The sequence below is a fragment of the Oreochromis niloticus genome, linkage group LG18 (genome assembly GCF_001858045.2).
Source record: "Oreochromis niloticus isolate F11D_XX linkage group LG18, O_niloticus_UMD_NMBU, whole genome shotgun sequence".
NCBI lineage: Eukaryota > Metazoa > Chordata > Actinopteri > Cichliformes > Cichlidae > Oreochromis > Oreochromis niloticus.
In genome coordinates this window covers 20,210,711-20,236,037 of record NC_031982.2, presented here as the reverse complement: position 1 = coordinate 20,236,037, position 25,327 = coordinate 20,210,711, and the positions used below count along the sequence as shown (strand labels likewise).

The window sequence follows — 25,327 nt, the reverse complement described above, 5'->3', positions numbered from 1 at the left end:
ATATTGTGTTGGTCACAGAGCTCTGCGTTGTCCTAAAATGATTAAAAACACACACTGGTGCAAATAGCGACACGAGAACTGTGTTTTATTTTAAATGGATCCCACATGCACTGTCCTGTTGCCGTAAATGTGAGCTAGAGTGCCAAAAATTCTATTCATCGACAAATGGGACACACAGAGAGGGGAGACAAGTTTTAAGGCACTGGGAAACATGTTCAGCTGTGGTCTTTTGTGTAAACGTGAATGCCCTGTCCTAAAAAGGAAAATGCGTAGTGCTTGTTGACAGCACTGTTTATTTCAGGTACGCTGTGAAACTGACTGCGATGTGAGACAAAAGGCAGAACGTGGCACAGACGTCGCCAGAAACAGGAGTTTGATTCCTGCCGCGCCACGCTCACCATTCACGGCGCCGTAAAAAGCCTTTGGATGAAAGGAGCCACCAACGGGCCTTCTGTTATAATAAAGTGAGATCAAATAAACGGAGGGGCAGAAGAATTGCTCTGGGATCACACGTGTTTGGTTAACGCCAAACAGATGTAGGCATACTGTATGATTACTACATCATAGCATGGATTGTATACCCACTCAGACAGGAAAGCGGTGGCAGCTGTTAGCCATCAACAAGAAGGCACAGGCAGGCCTTAACTATAGGCTGCAGCCGTGCCTACTCAAACACACATGAATGTATGCACGTGTTTGCAAATGTACACGCTACGCAGCCGGATGCACACTCACAGGGGGGAGCGTGGGGAGGCCCGAACACACACACACACACACACACACACACACAAAAACAAGTCTCTTTTATCTAGTTAATCTAAAGTTTAACGTCAGGGCCCACCGTACGCCTACCGCCATCTTAAAAAGCACAGAGCTTCTCCAGAATAACATAAACATCCTCAAATGATCGCTGCTCTGTGTCATAATTTACTTTTCATAACAGATCCTACTGCCTGGTTATTTAAAGGCTATGGGTGACCCTGAAACCAGAAGTTTCCTCACTCCTCCTCTGTTGTTATTTAAGGAAAACTTCAGTGTTTCCCTTTCTGCTGGGTGACTCCCTCTCTCCCTCCCTCTCTCTCCTTCCCTCTCTCTCTCTCTCTCTCTTGCTGGGTGTGGTTTTAAAGAGGCAAACTTGTGTGAATGATGTGGACTCTCTGTAGTCATAGCTCTGAGTCAGTCCACACCCTTCAACTTAAAGAGGAGTTTTAAGGAGGTGGAGCAAAGCAACCGCTTGGAGCACAGTTTGAGCTCGGACTTGAGCTCGGAGGCTTTTGTGAGCAACAAGTACGCACGCTGCTGTGACCTGTGTTGACTTTGTGCCGCGCTCTCTGAGCTCTCTGACTTTTGGATCTCTTCGCTCTGAGCGTGTCGAGGCTTCGGGGGCTCGCTTTTATCTGTCTCCTCTCAAAGACGTGTGTGAGTATGAGAACAAATCTTGCTTGCTTCTCTAAAGTTTTGGAGCTGAGTGAAGTTTGTATGTGGCAACGCATACAAAGGTGAAAATGAAAGAGGTGAGGGAGCCGAGGGGCCCTTGATGATGAAAGTGCATTACTTTTTAAAAAGAAAGAAAAACAACATCCACAGTGGAATTGCAGCACTTGCAAGACTGCCACATGCGACTGAGATGCTCAGTTATAAAAGTTTTACAACCAAGGTTTTAAAATTGGAAAATTTAGATTTGATTGGCTTATTTATTTGTTTCTTTATTTCCTGGGAACCCCTTTAAACAAGTGCATGTTCAAAGAATTATTTAGTTATTTTGTCTTGTGGTTGCTCATTTCTTCAGAAAGGTCAGGTCAGGCCTGTCTGTGAGGAAAGTGATAAAAAGAGACGGGGCGGTAGAAGGATTAGTGAGGCGGCAAACTTATAAAACGTGTTGCAAGAACAGTACAAAACTGTAAATTTAAATTTCATAAAAGTTTTTTATTTATGTATTTTATTAGGATAATTTGCAGATTGTTCAGATTCAGACGAGGGGTTAAAGTTAAGGTGAGTAAGCGTAAAAGTGAGGCCCGTTCTGTTGGCTGAAGATTAGAAGGTTAATATTACTCACTCGCTTACACTTGTGTGTAAATGGTCGGCTATTCAGCTGTTTTCCCTTTTATAAGCTGCTAAACATATTTGTTTACACTGAGGGGTTTTTTTGGTGAAGTTTCCATTATGTTTACAAATATGCGAATTAATGGATTCTCAATTCATCATTTCTTCAGCCAGTCTCAGCTCTCCTCACGAAACCAACTCATTGCTCCAAAGCTACAAATCACTTTTCACCGGGATTTCCTTCACTGTTTTGACTGTTCCATGTTTAATTGTATAACTGATAAACGAGTCAACAAGTTTTTCCAAAGGTGATCTGAATCACTCTGAATGTGGTGACGAACGTATAACAAAGAGAACATAAAGCTCAGGCCATGTGGCTTCTCTTCACTCTTTTCTTTTTCTTCCTCGCTCTTCTCAGTCTCTCTTCCTTCCTTCTCTCCATACGTTAAAAGTTGGCACAGACGGAGGAAGTAGCTGGGCTTTTCCACCTTACATCACTTTGCAGTTACACACACACACACACACACACACACACACACACACACACACACACACACTCACAGGCCGCAACTCACTGCGTACTCGAGTGGCTTTACCAGTCTGTCTGGGTTTCCTCAGCGAGCAGTAAAATCTAACTGATATTGTCCAGAAAACTATGGCAAAACATATCAAACTCTGACTGGAGCAGAAAAAAAAAACGAAGAAAAACACCTGCCTCAGTCTGAGTCAGGGGGAGGTGTTGAAATTGTCCAGAGTTAGTTTAACTTCTCATTAAGAAAAAAGAAAAAAAGCGGGACCACTGAACAAAGCGTTGCTAAGAGCAGTAGCATGTCACCGTGACAAACTGCTGTTGACATGAAAATACGAAATAAGTCAGTACTTTAAGCATCTGCAGCTGTTTTTGGAGTCATTTCGCTTTTAATTTGCATAATATTTCACACATGCTTATTTCTAAAAGTATGAAGTGTACTTTTTACTTGTTTTTACACCAGTGATGATGCATCGGCCTCATAACTGCAGCTGAAACTTATTAAAGCAGATACTTTTAAACATCCAAAAACGTCTGCTGCTGCAGCAGCACACAAAAGCAATTTGATGATATTTTAATTTGCAAGAAGCAGAGAAAATTACAGGAAAACGCTCAAACTGCAGCACTGCCATAAAACTGCTTTACATCAGCACCGGATCGAATAAAACACACATCAGAGCAGAGTGCGCTGTGACAGTGTCCAGGCCTCGCTGATTGAATTTTATTGGTCTGATATTTCACGTGCACAGTGGAAGCCTGGAAAACACCCTCAAATGAAGCTGTTTATTTTAGTATTTACCGACCGTGTTGTTTATAAACACTGGCTACTGTTAGAAACAGAGTCACCATTAGACAAAACATCTGAAAATGACCAAAAAAGAGGAAAAAAAGAAAGTTTGATGAAAACCAGGTCAAGTTCTGCATTAAAATTAATGCCACGGTCTGAATTTTGGATTTTATTGTAAAATCCATAATAAATTCCCCAAATTTGGGAACATGCTGTTATAAAGCTAAAAGATCATCCAGGATTTAACATATGTGAGGAAAAAGAAGCTCGACAGGGTGCTTTAGAAGAAGGGGAGGGAGGGAGACTACAGAGCTGTTTTGACACAGACTGGATGAAGAGGCAGACAGAAAGAAAGTTGGAAGTCAGAGATCGGAGACTGAAAGTGTAGAATAGCAAGGAAAAAAATGGAGGAAAACAAAGATGAAAGGCTAATACGAGGCAGCGTTGGAAGAGCGTGAGGGGATTTGTTCTCCTCAGTCTTGTTTACAGGAAGTTCTTTTAAAAGTTCCACAGATGGCTGCATTCACAGAAAGCCTCTTTTATTGCATTTTTCCAAGGCCCATAAACTCCCTATACCTTCGTTTATGTGTGGGAAACTATGATTGATGCTGCTGCTTGGCTCGAGGATGGTCTTGTGAGGTTTCTTCAAAGCGAACTGCAGGTTTGCTGCAGGTTGACTGCAGACATCACCTTCTGAAGAATTCATTTTGTCTTTGGCAGTGTGGATTTCTGTCAGGATTGTTTTAAGGTCAGAGCTTTCGAGAGGTTTTAATCTTCTCATCAATTAACACGTCGTAACAGAGCGAACGCACAACTACCGACGACGCCTAACAACATGTTTAAGTTCTAGTTTGTGAAGATGGGCCTGAACATAGCTTCACCTCACAGCAATTAAGCATCTGGCATTGTTTATTAATTAAAATGTATTGTTTTGTTCAAACGGTTAAAACTATAAACTAAATTATTGATGCAAAAATCTAAAAGAGTAAAACAAACGCTTTGGTCCTTTTCAAGTTTAACAGTGACTGGAATCAAGTAAAATCGCTGACGGACTTTTAAGTCTTTCATCTGCTTGCACTCATGTGAATATTAATAGAAACGAATAAGAAGATTAATAAAAAAAGATGAAGACGAGAAGGAAAAAGAGAACGGAAAAAATCTCAGTCATTGTCAGTCTACAAATTATCAGCTTCTAAACAGCCAGGGCAATTTGATAATGTATAAAGATTGTAATTTAATTATTTAAGGATGCATTCATCATTCATTCATTCATTATTTTATTGTTTGAAAAATAAACACAGATCAAATCAATACTAACGATAACTGCTGCCTCTGCACCTTTAAGCTTGCAGTCACAGAAGAAACTAAGTATTCCTGTACATGCTTTATTCTGCAGTATCGCAGGTCTTCACAAGTTAAAAGCTTCTGTTTAGTTCCAAGTGCCCAGAGCAGTAATTTGGTAACTTGGAGGTCCCTCTGAGGCCTCAAATCCACAGAGGGCTCCAAAACCTTGCACTGCCCTGCTGGCATCTTGGGAGGTAAATAAAGTTAAGCACTCTTTAAGGGCTTTTTAGCCTCCGGATTTTCTGCGACGTTGGTCTGTAAGAGATTTAGTGGGCACGGCATTTCTGCAGAAGTGATTTGGCTGCTGTGGCCAAACCTCAACCTAATTATTTTGTGTTGATTTATTTTACAGGCAAATGTAAACCGTCTTATGACTTGTAATTATCCTTATTTTGCAGATTTTGTTTTCTTATTATTATTTTTTTTTTTTTTTACACATGTGTTGACAATTCAGACTTCTATGTGGAAAAAACATATTCAGGTTATATTCGGACGTGAAAATCTTCAGATGACTACCAGAGGAGCTGTTGAACATGCATTCAATTATAAAATAATTATGTCCCGGTTGCTCTCATCTTTTGAGCTAAATTACTACTAATAAGCACAGGGAAGAAAAACTTTTTCCCCGCCTGCAAAACATAAAAGATCAAAGGACATGTCTAGGTATTTTATTCTACTGAATTCTATAATTGCCACAAAGTTGTTGGTTTGACAAAGACAGATAAAAGTAGTCCATAAAGGGTGGAGTGATTGGCTAAAAGAAATAGGTAGATTATTGAAAATAGCTTTAGGCTATTCATATGAAAATGTCAAGCAAAAATAAAGTGGAACCACTGAATGTCATATAAGAGAGCCTTTAAAGTCAGAGTTCAATCTGACCTTTTCTCTATATAATACATAAATATCGCTCCAAACAGCACTACTTTAGGTTATTTTGAGCTGTGTGTGGGCTCCTGGCTCTGAGTATCACAAGTCCAACAAATCTGCTGTGAAAAGGCAGCTAAAGGACATCTGAAGTTAAACCCCTCAATCTCTGGAGCTATTTAGTCTTGTTAAAGTTCTTGCTGTCTACACACACGTCATGTCTCCTCTTTTCTCTCTTTTCTGTCTCAGCCTCCCTTTGTTCTGTTCTGCCACTCTATCCCTCTCCCACCTCTCTTCGCGCCATCACGAGCATAAAGCCAACTGCACTGCAGGCTCAGGAAACCCCTCCTATAGATTTGCAAAAAACGCAGTGCCCACTTTGTCCACATGGGCACTTGTGGCACTGGAATTAAGCCACCTTAAGATGTTGACAAGTGAATGGCTTTGAACCTTTGAACATTATGACTAAAGTGCCAGAAACTGATGATCTAAGTGTCCGGCAGCTGCTGTTATTTTTTTCTTTGGCGCAGGATACTGAACGCTTCAGGTCAAACTGGGATAAATCAACCATGCACAGGCCCCAGACAGACCCCAACCAATCATGTGTGCCCTTGGCCTGCTCCCAGAAAATAAGTGTCTAGCCAAAATACAGCACAGCTGAGGCTGTTAAAAATCACGGGGTAATCACAAGAGGAACGGCTCTGGCTAGTAGCTCTCCAGAGAGCGAAGGTAAGGTGAGAGGAGCAGAGATTGTTGAGCAGTCAGCGAGGCTCCCATATATGTGGCCCATCTATGTGTTGAGTGTTTGGTTAATGCATCCCCAGATTGAGGTGGCAGCCAGGAAATTGATGCGCTTTCAGCATAGCCATAGCAGCACTCTGTTTTTCAAGCATACTTTTCCACCAGATAAAAGGAGGGTGAGAAAAGGCAATTTTCTGCAAACTTTATTCCTGTCATTCTAAAGAACATGCCGGCACTTGTGGATATAGCGCTTCAGTACTTATGTTCTGCAAAGGCAGCTCGGCAGATGAGCTTCGAGCCTGGCTGCAAGCAGCGTGCTGTTATGAGCACTCTAAGTGGAAAGAAAAACATTTAGTGCAGCGGCTCAAAAAGTGATTTTAATTGTCACGAGATGTCTTCCTCCAATCCGTGACGCCATTTCCACTCTTGACTGGTCAAAAATCAGGAGCACCTCTCAGTATTATATACCTACAGCGAAGACCTGCACGTGACTGTTAACCTCATTCATTTATCGTCACGTCTTCTGTGATTTTCATTTAGAAAAAAACAGTCAAATGTGTTGCAATGAGCAGCGTTTGCCAGTGCAGTCTCAGTTGTGAAAGATGGAACTGTGGAAAATGGGAAAGAACAAAAAAAAAAAAAAGGAGTGTGAAGTCTGAGTGGAGGGCATTAGTCATGTACGTTCCTCCAACTGTTATTGAGTAGCTCAGGCGGTCTGGAGCTCGGCCAGGCCAATTGTTGCTCATTTAGCTGTCAAACACCCATAGCCCAGGGGCAGCCACAGGCAAGGAGTGAACAAGTTTTATACTGGTTGAAATGTTAGACTCTGTTTCCATGTTGTCATGTGAGCTTGTCTTTGGAGACATGTGATGAACCTCTTTGAAGTACAAATCAGGGTTAATTTTAATCTTTCCTTTTTTTTTTTATGCTTCACATCCTGTGTCTAACTTTAGCAGTGTCGGTTTCTGCTTATTTGGTGCTCCCAAACAAAATCTGATAAAACCCTCACATAGGGGCTGTTATGGGAGACCCTATGTGAGGGTTTGTCACTCCTGCCATCATTAATTCAGCGGCTCTGCATTAGTGCACATCACTGTCTGGATATATACATCTATAGGCTGGTGTCTGACAGCTGGAGAGCGTGTGAGGGAGATGGAAATGGGGATGGAGAAAGGCAGACAGCACCGAGCTATCGAGTTACCGCGACTGACTGTCAAAGCTGAGCCCAGGAACAGACTAGCTCGGGGCTGTTACTGTCAGCGAGCTGTGAATCCAGACACACACAACAGGGGACGCAAAAGTTTGAGACAGAGTAGAGACCCAAAATGAGACAACTATTAGCACAAACATAAAGCAATTAAACAACTAGAAAAAAGCTTTCAGGACAGTGGTGACTTATTATCACCTCAGTGAAAAGCTGTTAAGCTGGTCGCTTGCGGACATTTTATGTGCCGGTTGCCTAGGTAACCCTCTAATGTATTTACTACCAGGTCACCTTATTCACTGTAATCTCAGGTTCACGTCTTCAATGTCCACCAGCTTCGTGTAGTCACTTGAAGTCGTCGGATTCCTGCTTTATGATCTCTGGTCACCTTTCTCGTCCATGCAGCCTTAGCAATTATTTGCCAAGCAGCCCCTGTTAGCTCTGTTTTGGTCGCCATCAACTGCTGAGGCAGCTAAATGCTGTCCTCTTATTTCCCAAGGGGTCACCACAACAGATGCATCCACATGTTTTGATTTGGCACAGATGCCCTTCCTGATACAACACTCCCATTTATCCAGGCTTGTGACCCACCCCCCCGAGGTCGAGTTTGTGTCTCCTCCTAGAACTGAAACAGGGGTTTTGACTTTGACACCATGGAGCCTGTGTGTTGCATGGAAAATGGTAACTGCTAGTGATTAAATTAGTATACAGGAATTTTTAGACCCCTTTTTTTGTATTTTTCATGTATTCATTTAACTTTTGGCTGAAAATTGATGGCTCTGAAAAACACAAAACTTCTCCATGAAGCTGTGCAATCGCGCACAATTAGTTGATACAAATTGTTGTAAAACATTGTCACATTGAGCAGCTATTGTATTTTGTATTGAAAATATAGAAATATTGAGTGCACCAGCTTTAGCACTTAAAGATTGTTCAAATTTGTAGGCCAATGTGCTCATTCTGGTGTGTTATACCTGCGTTCACACAGATCCGCGCTCTACACATTTTAACAGAAAACTCATTTTTTTAACACGTTTGTATTAACAGTTCCAGAAATTATGGCCAACAGGCGCAGAAACATTTAACTGAGAATATCAGTTTCGAACAGACAGGAAGGCTGTTGTTTACTCTGGGTTGGTTATTCATATTTCCTCTTCTATCAAACACTGTGTTGAGATAAATATTTGGAAAAGCCAGCCACATGCGCCCCATTTACTCCTGTTTCTTGGATGCAAAATCAGGAAGCAGTTTTCTCAGTAGTCAGGTCACATTTTCTGCCTTCTTATATTCTCCGGTACCTGGAGAAAAGGCTCTTATTTTAATTTTAATACTTAATCAAGAATACAGGCAACCAGGAAAGTTTTTCATGTTTCCGAGAAAAGTTGCCTAATTGCATAGATAATCTTCCTTATAATGAACAATTTTGTAATGCAAAAAAATGTACATTTTCCTTCCAGCTTTTCTTCTCCAGCTCACTCAGCAGCGCTGTTAGTGTTGCAGGACATTTGTAGAGACAGATGCAGGAATCTTGTCAGTCAAAAGCAAACAATCGCATTGTGAGAGAGAACGGCAAAGTTGCACAACATGTTATGGATTTTTCTTATGGGTGTGGTCTGTCCCAAAAGTACTGAGTATATAAAAATGTAGAATGACTACTTAGTGCTTGTGTAAAAAGTAGTTATGGTAACATAATAATGTCATTAAAGGAGAATAATGATGGTTTAAAGTGTCAGCATGTTGACAGACACCTTATCTGGGATGTTTCAATCAGAGGTAGACTAGCTTTAACGATTCACAAGTGCTACAATAACTAAAACGGGCCCTCGGCATAGATTTGGAAATGACAAGTTTTAAAGTAAAATACTTTCATGGGTGAAACATCTCGTCTGGTGTGGCAAATGAGCAGATACTGTTTTATTTTGGAATTGGCTAGGTTTTATGGAAAAATGATTACTCTGTGTTCGTATGCCTGTATATTCACTTTTATAGCATGTTGTGTTCCTGCTGTTTGTTTCCAGTCTCTTCATAGTCGTGTAGCTAGCCCTAATCAAAGCCAAGTCCTTTTCTTCACTCTGGAGGGCTTGCTGTTTTCATCCTGCATACTCCAAACCTAACAGAAATCCAGTGTTTATAATTTGTAACATGCATGGTATGCCAGAAGCATAATGTGGCTATTCTGTAGGCTTGCTTGATTGCTGTATGTAAGAGCGTAGCAATACAATCAGCACAGTCCTGCTCAGCTCCAAACACACTTGCACACACTCCGTGACCCACCTGTTCGAGTTCCTACAATAACCCGGAGCCTATAGATTTAAAATGCAGATCTGTTTGTCCAGGTGCGTCAGTGAAAGAAAACTCTATCGACCACCCCCCCTCCACACACACACACACACACACACACACACACACGCAACACAAGCATGACATGTGGGTGTGCATGTGTTACCATTTAAAAGTGTGTGTCCCATAATGACATAGTGATGAAGGGGTAAATCTACTCTGCCGTGCTGATGTGTACTCAGATAGACACCTGCAGTCTGTGCCCTTTTTTCCTTTTTCTCTCTGGCCTCACCTGCAACCTTCTCTTCTCCACCATGACTTACATCTTTTTTCTTTTCTTTTTTTTATTGTACCCTCCTCCTCCTCAGCTTCTTCACAAACAGGATACTGAATGGTTGGTTTTGCTGGAGGGATTCCTGGCAGAGTGATTTGGTTGTGATGTAATATAAATCACATTGCCAGGGATTTCCAACCAGCTACAGCTGAAACCCACGTCTCCTACGCCTGACGGCTGCTCGGCAACATCAATGTTAGCACAGCTCGTTGCTCTAAATACTTTGATGCATCCTCTCGGATCGAAAAAAATGAATTAATTTTATGTTTTAAAGGTGCCATTTGATGAGATGCTGTTAAACTATGTAAAGTAATTCATACAAAAAATGTTCTAAACCACATTTAGTGCTAAATTTGAGATAATCTCAGCGGATATTTGGGATTAGGGCCTTTGTTTCGGTTTGACATCGCACCATTTGCTACCAGTGGTTGATGCTACTCCCTCAAAGTGTAGGGTAGAATTATGGTTAGGGTTAGCACAGTTAACTAAGGTGAAAGCATGGTTAGCCTGGTTCATTTTAGAGGTAAAAACCTACATAAGAGCGCCTATAAAGCTCATTAAAGTGCAAGGAGAAAAAACGTTTTGTGGTCAATGGTATATGTGGCCCAGGCTAACATTTGGCCCCTAACTAATTTACTGAGCCTTTAATTACTGAACAATAAGTTTTTCATACTTTGCAGTTTTGCATGTGTTCATTTGTATGTGTCAGTTACAAAGTTACGAGAATTTGTCTTTGGACAAAGCAAGGCTAGCTGCTAAGCTAAACAGCTGCTTGCGAGAGCTTAGCATTCACTATCTAGATATTAAAGTCATATTCAGATCTCCAGAAATGTTAAACCTTTCCCTTAAAAAGCGATCTATGTGTACTCTTGCTCGGGCCCTGCATTACAAAATGTAGATGCAGTGTCCTCCAGATGGCTCCAGCATTAGTTTGGTGGAGGTGAAGGACTTAGCTCGCTCCGTGAACAGTTCAGTGAAATCCTGTGTTCACAGTGGCTAAGTTCCGCTCCTCTCAAACCTTTCCAGCCTTTCGCTCCCTCTGCCATAACAGATGTAAGATATCAACAAGTAATCAAGGGTTTGTTTGGTTGTTTGTTTTTTTATTAAAAATTATGTTCTGCTAGCATTATATCATGTATAATTAAATATATAATTGATTTTGGGCGTTTAACGTCCTGCTCTCACTGCTGAGAGTGCTTGAGGGTGCATGAGGCACATCCTATATTGGTTGTGTAACTGACCTGCTGTAGCAGAGAGCACAGTGATTTCCTACCAAAACATTAACATGAAAATAACAAGCTTCTCTTTTACAGTTTGTCAGATGGAGCGACTCAAAGGGTTTCTGCACTGCACTTCCCTTCTTCTCTTGCTGTCTACATTTTACTATCTGTTATGTATGTTATGCAGCGCTCTTTTGTGCGCTCTCTGAGAGGACAAAGATAAGGCTTATGAAAAAAGAAAGATGGGTTAGATGTAGGCAGGAGGGAGGGACGGGTAAGTCTTACTCATACAGGAAGGAAGTACAGGAAATGTCCCATCGGGAAAACAAGTAGCGGCGTAATTGTGAACCCTGGGCTCATTTACTGTCTGGGTGGTCATGAAAGCAAGGTACTGATTTTGTGTGTATCTCTGTGTGTCCGTGCATGTGTGTATTCATGTTTCAAGTAAACACTTCTGTGAACTTGTATGTTGATTACACAGTGCTACTAACACTGTTCTTTGTTTAAATCTGGAGATTTGAGATGGTTTTTAAATGTTTCTCAGTGCCGAACACTGTAGAAGCATCACGGCACTCTCACTGGGGTTATCCTGTGTTTACAGCAGCTATCTCTATCATTCTTGCTCAACCAATCGCCACACGGTTTAAAAAAAGAGCTACGGGAATTTGAACAATGTTAATGTCGTTAAGAATAATAAAATATGTCTTCAATCTGACTCTGTTTTTATGTATTTTAATATTTTAATGTCTTTTAATGTGCAGTGTACTTTTGAACAATAGATATAGAAGCTTAACATCAGTGCTGGGATTGGAGACGTCCAAACAATATTGGTATTGAATATTGAATTTATAATGGGAAAAGTGATAATGTATTATTCACCCATTTAAGTTTATATGTATCTTTAATTTTCAAGCCGTTTGATTATTTTAAATACTTATATACCTTGGTAACATAATCTATGAGAATGCAACTTATCTGCAAAATAATAAAGCTTTAAAGTAAAGGGTACCAAATACAGTGGAAAAAAACGAAAACAGAATAACATTGAAATACTTCAATTAAGTGCATGCATGTTAAATCTGTACTAGACTAAATGTACTCAGTACACTTGTACGGGTCCTATTCCTCCTTTCATCCAATGATGTTGAGTTTTGTAAGATTAGTACTCTACTTCTGTGGCATTGGTGGGGGGCAGTCATGGCACCCTATGCCCTCTTGCAGACACACCACTGGTCACCCCCTGGATAATCTGGCACTTTCTGATCTTAGGCTGTATTAATATATATAATTGAAATGGTGGTAAAGACTAACCGAGTCAAAGTCAAGTCAAAGTCAGCTTTATATGTACCATATGTACAGATCAGACACAGGAATTTGAAATTGCATTGCTCCCACAGCCCTCAGCCTACAAAAATCAAGAGGTGCACAGCTAAAAATGTGGCGCAAGGCAGCAGTTGTGACATCACTTTTGGCACGGTCTGTAGTTCAGTTGTTCAGTAGTAGTAGTAGTTTACTCAGGACTGAGATAATGAAAATGTTTTTTGATTTTTGGTTCACAAAGCAATAAAAAAATAGTCCCTAACTCTATGTCTTTTCCTCGCTGTCTAAAGCTTACATGCAAATTTCTTTCTTATTAAAATCCTAAGTGTTCAATGAATTTTAATACTGTTTGTAGAAGCACAAGTTTCAAATAATACATGGCAAGATATAACATAAGACATACACACGAGGAAATACACTTCTGCAATCTTCAGGAGGTTTTGCTTTAAATCGACTTTTTAAAGCCTCTTTTTTTTTTTATTTTATCTGTCTGTTTTTATGTTTCCCTACCTGTATACCTGTTGTTTGCTTCCCCTTGTGGTGAAAGCAGGGTGGTGCAGGTGCCTGGGCTCAATCTCCTGTGCCTACTGAGCTGATAACAGTTAGATGTTAACAAGCACTGGCTCAGTTCAGCAGGAACCGGAGTTAGGCCCTCTAGAAACATCGAATCATCGAGCTGCAGTCTGAACCAACTGTCTAATTACAACAGCACACGGCAGCAATCTACATGTGCAATTAGCGTTTCCTATATACTGTACTACACATGTAGCATTATAGCTGGCTTGCCTCCAACAGTAGTTGTGGGATTTTTTTTTCTTTCCTCCTCTAAAAGTCCATTAGACTTTTCCCACAAATACTCATCAAGGCCATTCTCCAAGAAAAAGCCAGAGTGCAATCATCTGTTAATGAGAGCAGAGGAAGCACAGACCCACACATCTTCTCTTAATTTAACTCTCGCAGTGTAAAGCTCGTGATGGAGGAAATCTGCTTCTGTTGGTTTGGTATTACTAAAAAATCACAGGAGCAGAGTTTTTCCAGCTGTATTCAACACTTCTTAAGGTCCCAGGAAAATTCCTTTGGATGCGATTTAAGCCAAGCCGTGTATTTCAACAACTATTTGACTTGCCTTCAATTAGCTCCTTTTTGCTCATAAATCTGTGAAACAGACAGTTGCAAGTTGGCTACATAAGCAAAGAAGTACTTAAAAATTACAACCTTCTCACAAAAAAAGTAAAAAAGAGTACTTTCTACTTATTTTATTAAACCTGTTAAATACAGCTAATGCGATAATAAAGATTAAACCCAGGTCAGGCTGTGGCAGAGCGTCTGGCAGAATAAGTAATACTGTTGTTACTTTTGATATAAGTACATTTTGCTGGTTTCAGGGAAATTTCCTAACTAGTTTATAAGTGATTACAGGAGGTTGCTGGCAGTGCTAGGTGAAACTGGTCACAAAGAGGTAAACAGTGTTGCACCAAAAAACCTCCTCGTGATGGCTCTGGTTGGTAGCAGGTTGCCATGGTTACCTGTAGTTTGTATGGAAGACGCCGGCTTGCCTGCGCTCACCAACTACTTGCTGAAATTGTGAAAAGGAAACAGAGAACATTCGCCTTCAAAGTAAATCTTTCATGCAAACGTTTGCCAATTACTTGCTGACCAGTTGTGAAACCAGAAATGAAAAACTACTTTTACATTAAGGGACCCAATATACCTGTCTTATCACTATGTACCATTAATACCAGCAGTTCAGACACGAGTACCTGCTGCAGTATTCTCCTGAAGAAGGTTGTCACTCAGACAAAACCTCCACTTCAACGCTGCTGTAGAAGAAGTCAAAATGGGAAGCAAGGAGGTTTTTTCTTTTAGGGTTTTTTTTTTTTTTGAGAAAGTCTCATTTTTCATACTGTTGCAACATTTTCCTCTGTATAATCTGTGAATCTCTGAGCTTCTGTATATCATTTATTCTGTATGTTCTGTATCAATAAAATGGTGGTAAAAAACCAACACAATCATGCAGTCATATTTTCAACCTATCTGCAGTGACAGCAGCACAATGCACCAGGCTACTAAAAGGGAGAAGTGCATGACTGGTTGAAACAACCTCAAAGTGGCAGCTTGCATCAGTGGATGTTACATCATCCCATCGCTAGAACAAAAATGTCAAGCATAATAGTCCCGTGCAATTCTACGAAAAGTTGCTCAACTTTACCAAACTACTGTAAAAAATACAGCAACTTTACTGTAAATACAAATTACATGAAAATACTGAGAATTCCAGTTAAAACAATTTATGTTATGTCACTGAATTTATGTCATCGCACTTACAAGTAAATTCAATTATAGCAGATTTTTTTTTCTCTAAAAAAAGAGGTGTTCAAAGTAAAGTTACTCTTAACAGTGTTTATTGTAGATTACTGGCATCCAGGTGCCAGTGTGTTAAAGCAGAATTTACAGCAACTTTTCTTAAAATTTCTTTTTTCTGGTTGAACAATTGCTTTATTGTGGCACTCTGAAAAGTGGTAAACGCCAGAGAGGTTTTTTTCTGTTTGACTGCTGCTACCTCTCAGTAACAAAGTACCGCTTCTCCAACAGTTTCTCCACATTACTGATGACAGTAATGTGAATCCTGAGTTCACTGTCAGACTGTGTTTTCCAAAGTTTGTTCGTGCACTTGCAAAAAGAAGAAATATATAATATATCATATATTTTGCTATCATGTCTACGTTCTTTCATTTCTTGCTGTAAACATGTATTTTCTTTCTCTAAACAAACAGTTAGAGAAATAACATGAAATGAAGCAGAACAGCGAAGTAGCTTTGAAAAAAAAAACCCAAACCACTGGTTGGTTTATTATTTATAAATCAATCACCGTGTGAGCAGTGATGGACAGTAAAACTCTGCTAGAGATTGCTCCCCTTCCCTTAAATCCTGTACTTTGTCGTCTTTCTTAGAACAAGATATTTTACCAATATGCTGTAGCCTAGAAGGATATTTTGAAGTGCTGACGTTTCTGGTGTTGTACCTTAAGTACAAAAGGCACACAGAGGAGGTGATATGAGGGATTTTTAGCTTCTCATCGTCATTCTTTTCCCCTGTCTGGATTCTGCAGCCATGAGTCAGGTACCTGTTTCTGTTTGACATCTGGCCTGTTGTATCTGCACACAAGAGCCCACATTAACACAGGCACTTTTATACACAACCTTATCCACACAAACTCTTACATAATGTTTAATTTTACACAGGTGTACACACTCCCATAGGCTCAAACAGCGCTAAAAGAAGAACATTCACACTAGTCATGTACACATCAGGCCTAATTTTTGCTGTGAATTTGCAGCGTCACACGATTAATGCACCATCAGTGTGCCCTCCTGTATTTCTTCTGTGTTAGAGAAAACACAGCTGTAACTTTATACTGAAGAAGAAGCCAGATTGCGTGACAATGGATCATCTTCCCTATCTGGGAGAAACCACAGCAACAGCTGTGTGCGTGTGTAAATGTGCGTGTATGTTCTGTACCGTCTGCGTTCAATATGAAAATGAATCATCTGAACGTGTGTGTCACGCTTGTTTGTGACAGCCCCAAACCCCAAACCCAGAACGAGGTCTCACATTTCAGTAATTAAAATCGGCTCATACATCACCAGGCTGGACACTTTAATCCTGCCTTTCAGAGGCTATTTCACATGTGAGGCCACAAATAGAAAGGAAACATATAACATGCTGTTTTTAGATTTAACAAATTGGAATCCGGAGAAAGTTTGGGAGACGCGGGCTATCCTGAAGCAGTCTTTCCATTTAGATCAAAATCGTTAACTAAATCATCTGTCACAAGACGGAGGCCTTCAGTTTATTGCGTGAGAATGGAGAAACTTAAAATAGATCATTTGAAATTACTCAGATTTAAGAAATAAGCAGTTCTGTGTGTTTTGCACATTTTTAAATACTTTATCTTGTGAGTCAGACGAGAAGAGAAATGAGGAAAATAAAATGCTGGCTGAGGAAATTTAAGGTTCCTTAATTGGCTCCAGTGTGAAAAGTAGACTTCACAGAGACTGAATCTCTGACCTGTGTTTGTGTATGTGAAGTTTTGCTTTCTCGCTCTGTTAGCTGAAATCTGCTTTGACCTGTGGATGTTTACTTGGTAGAGTCTGCATCTTTGAATTAAAGTTCATGTTTAGCTTCTATCGTCAAAATAGTGTGTGCACGTAACTGCTATACAAGCAGATTTAAGCTCCACTGACATTACTGCGGTGGCGGCGTGGAACGAAAATGGTTTATACTGACAGGGGAAGAAAAGATGTTTACTCCAACAGATAAAGGTTGTCAGTGTGAATGTTGAAATTGTTCCGTCTCAGCACACATCTGAAGTTGGTTATGATACAGGCTGTGAGACAAAATCAACTTTAACATACCACTCTGTCCAACTTCCACAGTATAGATGTGAAAGTGTTGTGTGAAGCTGGAAACTGAACATAGAATTACTTGGTGGTAGAATTACTGATCACCCACATGATTAAAACCACTGACTGGTGTCATGAAGAACACTGATTATTTCATTACAATACAGTGTCTGCAGGGAGATCTAGGATCCTGGCATCATCTAAATGCTACTCTGACATAGAAAGACTCAATCTTGCAGACCCCTATGGCAATGCCTCTCTCCACTGCAGTGCAAGAACAGATCAGCTACATTAATTCTCCAATCTCCAAATTCCCCAACTTTCATCATCTTGTGGTGCTGCTCCTGGAAAATCCTGATCCAGCAAGACACTCCCAAAAGTCAAGTCCCCATGCTCATCGGTCAGAGCTGCTTTGCCAACACAACAGAGGATCTGTACAACATTAGCCAGCCATTTTATGTACTTATGCTTATTTCATTTTTAATTTAGTAAATGTACTTATTTATTATATAATGATATAATAAAAAGAAAAAAAGTATACATGCAAAAGGTGGAATTTCAACCAGGAAAGCCATCAGGATAGAAGTGGGGAAGCTACTGTAACCATTTGTGCTCTCTACACAGAAGATTTCACTCCATTGGTCCACGTTTTGAGCAAAGTGATCAAAAGATGAAGCAAAAGAAAACGTCTCTTTGAGTTGCTGGAACACAGACTCATTCAAATTACCGTAAATCTTGTTGGAGTTCTGCAGATTGGAGAAACTTTTGTTTAATTGTGTTTTAATAACAATATTTTCCGCACTTAACTGAACCTGAGCTGCTGGACAGTTTTCTTGACAAAAGCTTCTTTCAGCTGCTCTCTTTAGAGGTCACCTCCAGCATGTCCTTCACTGCATCTCTGAACCTCCTCTGTGGTCTTCCTCTTTTCCTCCTACCTGGCATGCCCATCTTCAAGATCCTTTCTCCAGTATACCCACTCGCCCTCTCTTGTACATGTCTAAGCCATGTCAGTCTTGTGTCTTTAACTTTTTCTCCAAACTGCTCAAGCTGAGTCACAGCAGTTCATGCTACCATCTTTCCTGAGACTTAAGAATGAGACTAAGTTCACAAAACAGAAAAACCTTTTTTAAAGCCAAAAAGTCCCCCGTGACACAATTACTCCGGCCTACATGAAGATTTACACTACATGCAATCATGATGCAAACCTCACCCTGTATCTAACCTTAATATCTACAACACATTGTACTTACACACTTATATTTGTAGATTTTTTTTACTAAAAAGTTTATTGTGACAATCAATTGGTAGATTTAACAGATGGAGGGTGAATGGGTGAATTAATAGATGGTTGGATGGATGATTTTTATCTACACATTCAAATAAGAAGAAAAAAATTACAATTAAGGAACAAATCAAATCACAGTGCCGCCATGCTACTGAAAGGTTTCAGTACATTAGGATAACATCACCTTACGTCACTAATGGATCCACCATCTTAGCATTTCCATTTCTTTAAAATTAACAGTACAGCGATTTTGTGTAACACAACCATACATTAAAGTGAGGGAATCTCTTAATCAGTTACAAGGTTAAGCAGAGTGTTTTGTTCTCAGTCTGGTTGTAAGGAGGTTAAAGGCCTACCAGGCCAAAAGGGTGGTGTTATATAGACTCCTTGGTGTGTCCAAAAGATTGACAAGGAACATGATAAGATGTATGCCGGTGTAGTTAAGTGAGGAGGGGTTTAAAACTTGGGATTTTAACAAATATAGTCATTGTTTACAAAGTGGTCAGAAAGTTGAACCCTTATGTTCATAGCTCATGGACTTGGTGACGAGTCAACCGCAACACATCAGAGTTAGAAAGCACACCTCCTGCACTCTCATCCAAACACAGTATCCCACAGCGCTGTGTGTTGAGCTCAAAGCTCCACATACTGTTTACCTATGACAGTTTCCCCATCTGCACCTTGAGCTCCACAGCTAAGTTTGCTGATAACACCACAATCATTGTCCTCATTTCTAATGACGATGAAAATACCTACAGGCTGGAAGTGGATTATCTGACTGAGTCATTGTTATTGACTTCAGGGAGTGTACTGTTAGGAACATCCCCAAAATCAATCAAGACACCCTGCCTGAGTTTGAATCCAGCACCCTCTTCCTGTGAGCCAGCACTGCTAAACACTGAGCCCGTGTGATCCCGTCGTGCTTTACCCTCGACAGCAGGCCTGGTCGCCACCACAAAGAGAAATATGTACTGCGAAACTATCACAGGCAAAATACCCAACATGAGGAATTATATTTCACCAGCATCAATCAGCAACATGAAAACACATTATTGCAGTAGTCAAAAGTAAAAGGAAAAAAATATCACCATTAATAGCAGTGCACATACTGCACAGTTGACAACATAAATAAGCAAGCAGACAGACGCCACGACATCATGCTTAAGCAGATCAGCAGGAGAGCCATAAAAGAGAAACAGATACTCGTAATTCATAGCTTACTGGCATGGGACCACAGAGGGAGTGACTGAACCGGAGTCACGGTATCAATTCCCAAATGCCGTGTTTGCACAAAATGTACTTATTTTGTGATTTGAAGCAGTTATTACCAAAGAATAAGTCTTTTTTTAAAGAGGGTGAAAGCATCTACAAGCAACTGCATATTTCGGGGCCCACAGTTTCTATGACCTAGTATTAGTAGCAAAGAAGGCAGCACAAACCCAAGCACTACATGTGTCACACTGAAACAATTACAGATAAAAAATAGATCTACCTCATTTTAATCTTGCTGATCTTCCCTTCAAGCTCATCTCTTTGGGCTTGCCTGCAACACTTCCAGCTCTGCTGCTACTTGTAGATCGCTAGCAGGAAGTCCTGTCCCTACATCTGTGCTCTGTAATGCATCTTGGTTCTTCCCCTCCGTTTTAAAACAATCTCTCTTTAATTTACATTTTAGAATAATGTATAATGTTTGCAAGTAGCCGAATCTTAAAAGTTGTGACACATGCATGTTGCCTCACCTTCAGATCTGGATAAGAAAGACTGGAAACTGCCGTTTGGTCTCTCGGGTCTCATCATCAGTGATTTATTTTATTTTATTATTTTCTCATGCACAGACATTTTTCACAAAGCCAAATCGTAGCCATTTTATTGTAATGCTGACAGATTAATATAAAACAATTTCATCATAGGGTGCATTTGATTTACAATGTTGGCCCAAGACTAGAAAGAGAAAGTGTTTCCAAACTCTTCAAAGACAGTGACAGAAGAGTGTGCATGTGCTATGTAATTTATTATGTGCACACAATCAATGACCAGCAGTGTTCCACTGTGTGTGTTTGGGATCATTGTCATGATGAAATATTAAGCTATCTACATGGTGTTGCATGGAGGATCAACATCTGATGGTACATTTCTTGTTCATAATTGTTTGAGGACACACTGCACACTATACCAAAATATACAAGTTATCAGCTCGTATATCTTTCAGGAAGAACCTTGTTGACGCAAACATACAATTTTAATTTGAGATGCCTCTCAAATTGTGTTCTCTTTTCATTTTTTGTCAATTTCAACAATAGAAATGGGAACTCTCTTTTTTTCGCAACAGACTGCTCGCAACAAAGTGCCTAAATACAAAAATTAAATTGGTTCTTTATTAAGTTGTGTGTTGTGTGTAGACACAACATTGCTCCATCTCTTGAGTTAGGCAGTTTTTATGCTTGAGTGATTGATAGAAAAAGCAGCCAGTGTCCAAATAAAAACTTTGAAAGACCTCCAGAAAGCCTGGAGAACTATTGCTCTAGACCACTTTTTAAAATGACAACAAAGTCTTTATCCTTGGAAGCAACATATAAAGAAATGAGGGGCGGCTCATGACTGCTGCACAGAGGTATATTTTATATTTACAAAGCTGTATTTTCTTGGTCAAAACTCTCAGAAGATCCAAATAGTCTGTTGATGCATTTCTTATTTTCTTGTCTCCCTCCTGTCTTTATTTAAAAGCACAAATCTTGATGCAAGAGAGCCAAAACACATAAAGCTACATATCAGCTACCATCTGTTTACTTGTTACACTGCACTGTTAGAAAAAGACGAATGCTTTGCTGCAAGGATACGAATACATCTCCCGAACAATGTGTTTCATTATTCAAGCAAGCTTGCAAGTTAAGAACTGTGAAGCTTATTTGCCACCTTTAAGCAAGTCTCCTCCACATAACAAATCGCCGTCCTCCACTGATCCATCAGCCTATTTTTCAGACTCATTTGCAGTCTCATCTGTCTCCTTACTGTCTTACCAGAATCTCTGTACCTCTGATGGGGTGTGGGTGGGATTAAATATATAATTACAACTGTCTTCACCAAACCATCACATCACCTGGCACTCTTCATCATGAAAGAGGAATGACTTAACTCTGAGGTCCTTGTGCACAGCTGAGCTTCCCAGAGACTGAGAAAAAAAAGATCAATCTGTGAATCAAGACCTATGTGGAGAGGTTCATAACTCTTAATACCTCTGTGGTCTGGTATAATGATCACAGTACTGCTGTTAATGCGCTCAACTATCCAAGCCAAGCGAGGTGCAGGGAGTTGTGCTATAATTGGTCCCTTTACGCTACTAGACTCCAGCAAGAGTTCACGATGTCACAGTGTTGTTACAGAACACAGTTCATTTGCTGACATTAGCATGGGCGATCTGCTGTTTGCTGATGTTTTTTATCACCAATCTGTTTGAGCTGGTGGCTCTCAGGTAAAAGACGATTAGCTGCATAAAGGGGAATAAACTGTGTTCAGCATCTCGTTGAATTTTGTGATCATTAGGAGCAGTGTAACAAGCACCAACAGATTATATGCCACCAGGTTCATAGAGCAAACTTGGTGGTAAACATGTAGATCACAAATATACTTTATTAAGTTTCTGATCACCTGATATATTTAATTCTAAAATTCCCCATATCATCATTAGATATTTGACTTTTGATCTTGCTAATGTTGTGTGTGTTCTGATTAGTGCACAGAGGGCTTATCAGGGGATTTTTCAGAGTTTTCTTGAAAACAGCTACGTGTATTGGCTGAAACAACACTGTGAGAGAGAACAAAAAAAATAAATAAATAAAAATGCAAATCAATTTGAGCCATTTCATCATAAAAATGGTGGGTATAGCAGCTCTCAGGCTTGTGGTGGAAACCAGACTCAAACTGATTCATTCATATTCTTCCACTGAAGGACCAACTCTGGGAATTTTATCATAACAGATGTGCCAAGCACAGTTTGTCTAACACCTGATACAATTGTTCCAACTATCACCTTCATCTGACTTTTTTCACTTTTCCTCATTTTCAGTTTTTATTGCTTTATCCATTTTGTAAATATACACATACAATAATCTTCTTTTGGAGCTTGAGCACAGATTGTCACAGATAAAATCTGCAAGTTGGGAGGGAAGCAAAATCTAATCAGAATTCATCTGACATCAAATTTTCTGCAAGTTGTGAACTGCACTGTTTCTGATGGATTATCAACAGCGGAAACTCTAAAGAGGACCAGATGGCGAGAGGAAACGCTAACAGGCAGCAAAGAAGGGGAGAAAAAGAATGATTAGGATAAAGATGCTAATTTTAAGGACTCAAAAAAATGTAGCTGCATATGGGATTAAAACAAATGACCTCATCACCTCAGTGCTGGCAATCAGCAGCACACTTCCCTGCAGACCAGCACACAGAACTGGATGAGGTCCCTATCTGTCTTCGTAGCCTGCAGGGCTACGACTGATTACTGCCCGCACTGCTGATCTATCTCCAAATGCACATTCGTGCCAACAGCCAAAGCAGAGGTAGTGATGTCATTCGTTTTAATCTCAACTGCATGTATGGGCCATTTTATACCATGAAAGGCAAGATTTACGTCGTCACTGCAGCTTCTGTACACATCTGCCTTTGTCTTTCTGTCTGTCTCCATCTATTTCTATGACTCACAGCAAGTATCCTTCTGGATCACTGTGTAGAACACCTCACTCTTCTATGCTCTTAGTCATATCCGGAGCACATGCCCCCTCCTTACATTATTTATTTATTCACTTTATTCGTTTATTTTTTTGGGGGGGTCTTTTACTAATGCTGATATTCCCAGCGAGGAAAATTCATGCTTCTGATTTCTTGCAAAGAGTTACATTAGAAAATTAAAGCCTCTGCCTTTACTAAGATGCCAGGAAGTAAGCGTAATGAGTGGAAACAGGGAGAAAGAGCCAAGCTGTGTGAAGGTTGGAGTGTATAAATAAATAAAAACACAAATGATCCCTTATTTCCCTCCCTTTATTTTAAATTATTTATTTTTTATCAACCAGAGGCATCCTAGATGTCATTGAGAGGGAACTGGTTCTAAATCAGAATAAAGAGGGTGTTCTCAGTCAGCAACTATAGACCAAGCTTTTCTTAAGAAGGCATTTCTCTCATCTAAATCTTGAAGGTCATCAAGGAAAAATTGTAAAAATATCTTACTCAGGAAGCAGTTTGAGTTGTGCATTAAAGTAAATTACACTTTTTCCACAGTTTCCCATTATACTCAAAGTTACTCTAAAATAGCCTCAGAGTTCAATGTTTTTCCACGCCATCACATGCCTGTTTGCAATCTTCCTTTGCTTGTTCATAAATGCTTTGAGGAACTGTCACACTTACAGTGAATGTAATCTAAAGTGTCAACGTGAAATGGAAAATTCTTTCTGCTTTCTGAAACCTGTTTTACTTCGATTATATTTCCCTGTAATCTGAGATGACAAGTTTGGTGTTTTGCATTGGTAGTTTTAGCTACTTTCAAAATAAAACACTGGGGGTTGTAACTGTGTTTGTCTGGGAAACACGAGTTTGTATCGGATGGGTCCACCATTATTTGAGAACCATTTGACAACATCAAAATATAAGAACATACATGCAAAAGACTTTAACAAGGTGTGCGTTTCTCCCTAAAGCCTTTCAGGGGTAATAAGATATTAGAGAGCACCCTCTAGTGATTTACTGTTTAAAAATCTAGTTGAAGTTCCTGCCAAATTGACTGCATGTACCTCCACTTTTTGAATTGCACACTGCAGGGATTCAGAAAATGGGATGAGAAACCTGCAGAAAGTTATCACTGAACTTTTCAATTTGTTTTACGGCCATCTCAAATGTGAGAAATTCTTTCAGCTCTACAAATCATTTATGTTCTTGCGTGTGAAAACATGCAGTGAATTGGGTAAAGCTTTATAACAGTGAATTAAACAAATAGTACCGGGAGTTGGGCGTTCACCTGGGAAATGCAGCTCTGGCCTCCTTTCTTGTTTGTACTTTGGTGCTGCTCCAGTTGTTTTATTTAACGTGGCCTGTCGGGTGAGTCAGAGGACAGTGAGTAATGATTCAGTCATGCATGTAATACTAAAAAAAAAGAAAACTACACCCACACACACGGACTACTGTACAAGGTACAAGTTTTGTCTTTTTCATAGTGGGATAAAACCTTTTAGTCAATTGATGTAAAAATAATTTTAAAAAAGGTAAGCACATTTTTATCTCTATACCACCTTTCAAGATAAACATCACAAAGTGCTTCAAAAGAAAATACCAGAGTATAAAAAAAGAGCTAACCAAATGCAAGCGTAAAAAGATTCGTTTTTAGCAGTTTTTTAAGACAATAAAAATTGAATAAGAATTTGGTGAATTAAAAAACGAAATAAAACCAAACATAGAGGAACTGTCGATGATTTTATGCTTTGTCAGTTTGGTAAAAAAAAAAAAAAAAAAAAAAAATTAAATCAGCAGCACAACCTGACAACCTTGCCAATTAGGAGAGTTTCTGAGGTCAACTGCCCTCACAAAGTCTTGTGCTTGTATTGTAATACCTGTTTGGGTTTCCTAAATATTGCCCCTCATAATGTGCTCCAAACAATAGCCTGATAATTAAAAGGGGGGAAAAAAAACAAGAAACATGTTCCCCGAAACTAATAAAAATGGCAGGCTGCTGAAACTAAAAATATAAATAAAAACTAACTTCAAACAAGAAAACTCACCCCGGAAAACCTGAAACTAAGCTGAATTGAAGTCAAATCTTCAAGTTACTGACTGGAAATTTAGAGTTATTACTGAGTCACTTCAAAATCTGAGCTACCCAAAATTTACCCCAAATTTTGACTTGCGGGTGCCGTTTTTTTCTTTCTTTTTCCAACTTCTGAGAAAATAAGATGAATTTTTGCGTTATTAAGTCAAATATGTTGAGATATTAACC

The 25,327-nt window shown here is 39.7% G+C and overlaps 2 long non-coding RNA genes across 3 annotated transcripts in view; one reads left to right on the top strand and one right to left on the bottom strand.

Annotated features, from left to right (window-relative positions):
* Positions 1–25,254, bottom strand: part of LOC109195674 (uncharacterized) — an 88,574-nt gene extending 63,320 nt beyond the window's left edge. For both annotated transcript variants that reach the window (XR_003214930.1, XR_003214929.1), the window contains exons 1-2: positions 25,113–25,254; positions 24,338–24,428 (exon numbers count right to left, since the gene is read on the bottom strand). This is a non-coding gene — a long non-coding RNA (uncharacterized LOC109195674). The remainder of the gene's footprint in view (positions 1–24,337; positions 24,429–25,112) is intronic.
* Positions 1,190–14,670, top strand: LOC112842888 (uncharacterized). Its single transcript, XR_003214931.1, has 2 exons — positions 1,190–1,419; positions 11,440–14,670. It is a non-coding gene; the product is annotated as an uncharacterized LOC112842888 (long non-coding RNA).
* Positions 25,255–25,327: the final 73 nt, after the last annotated feature.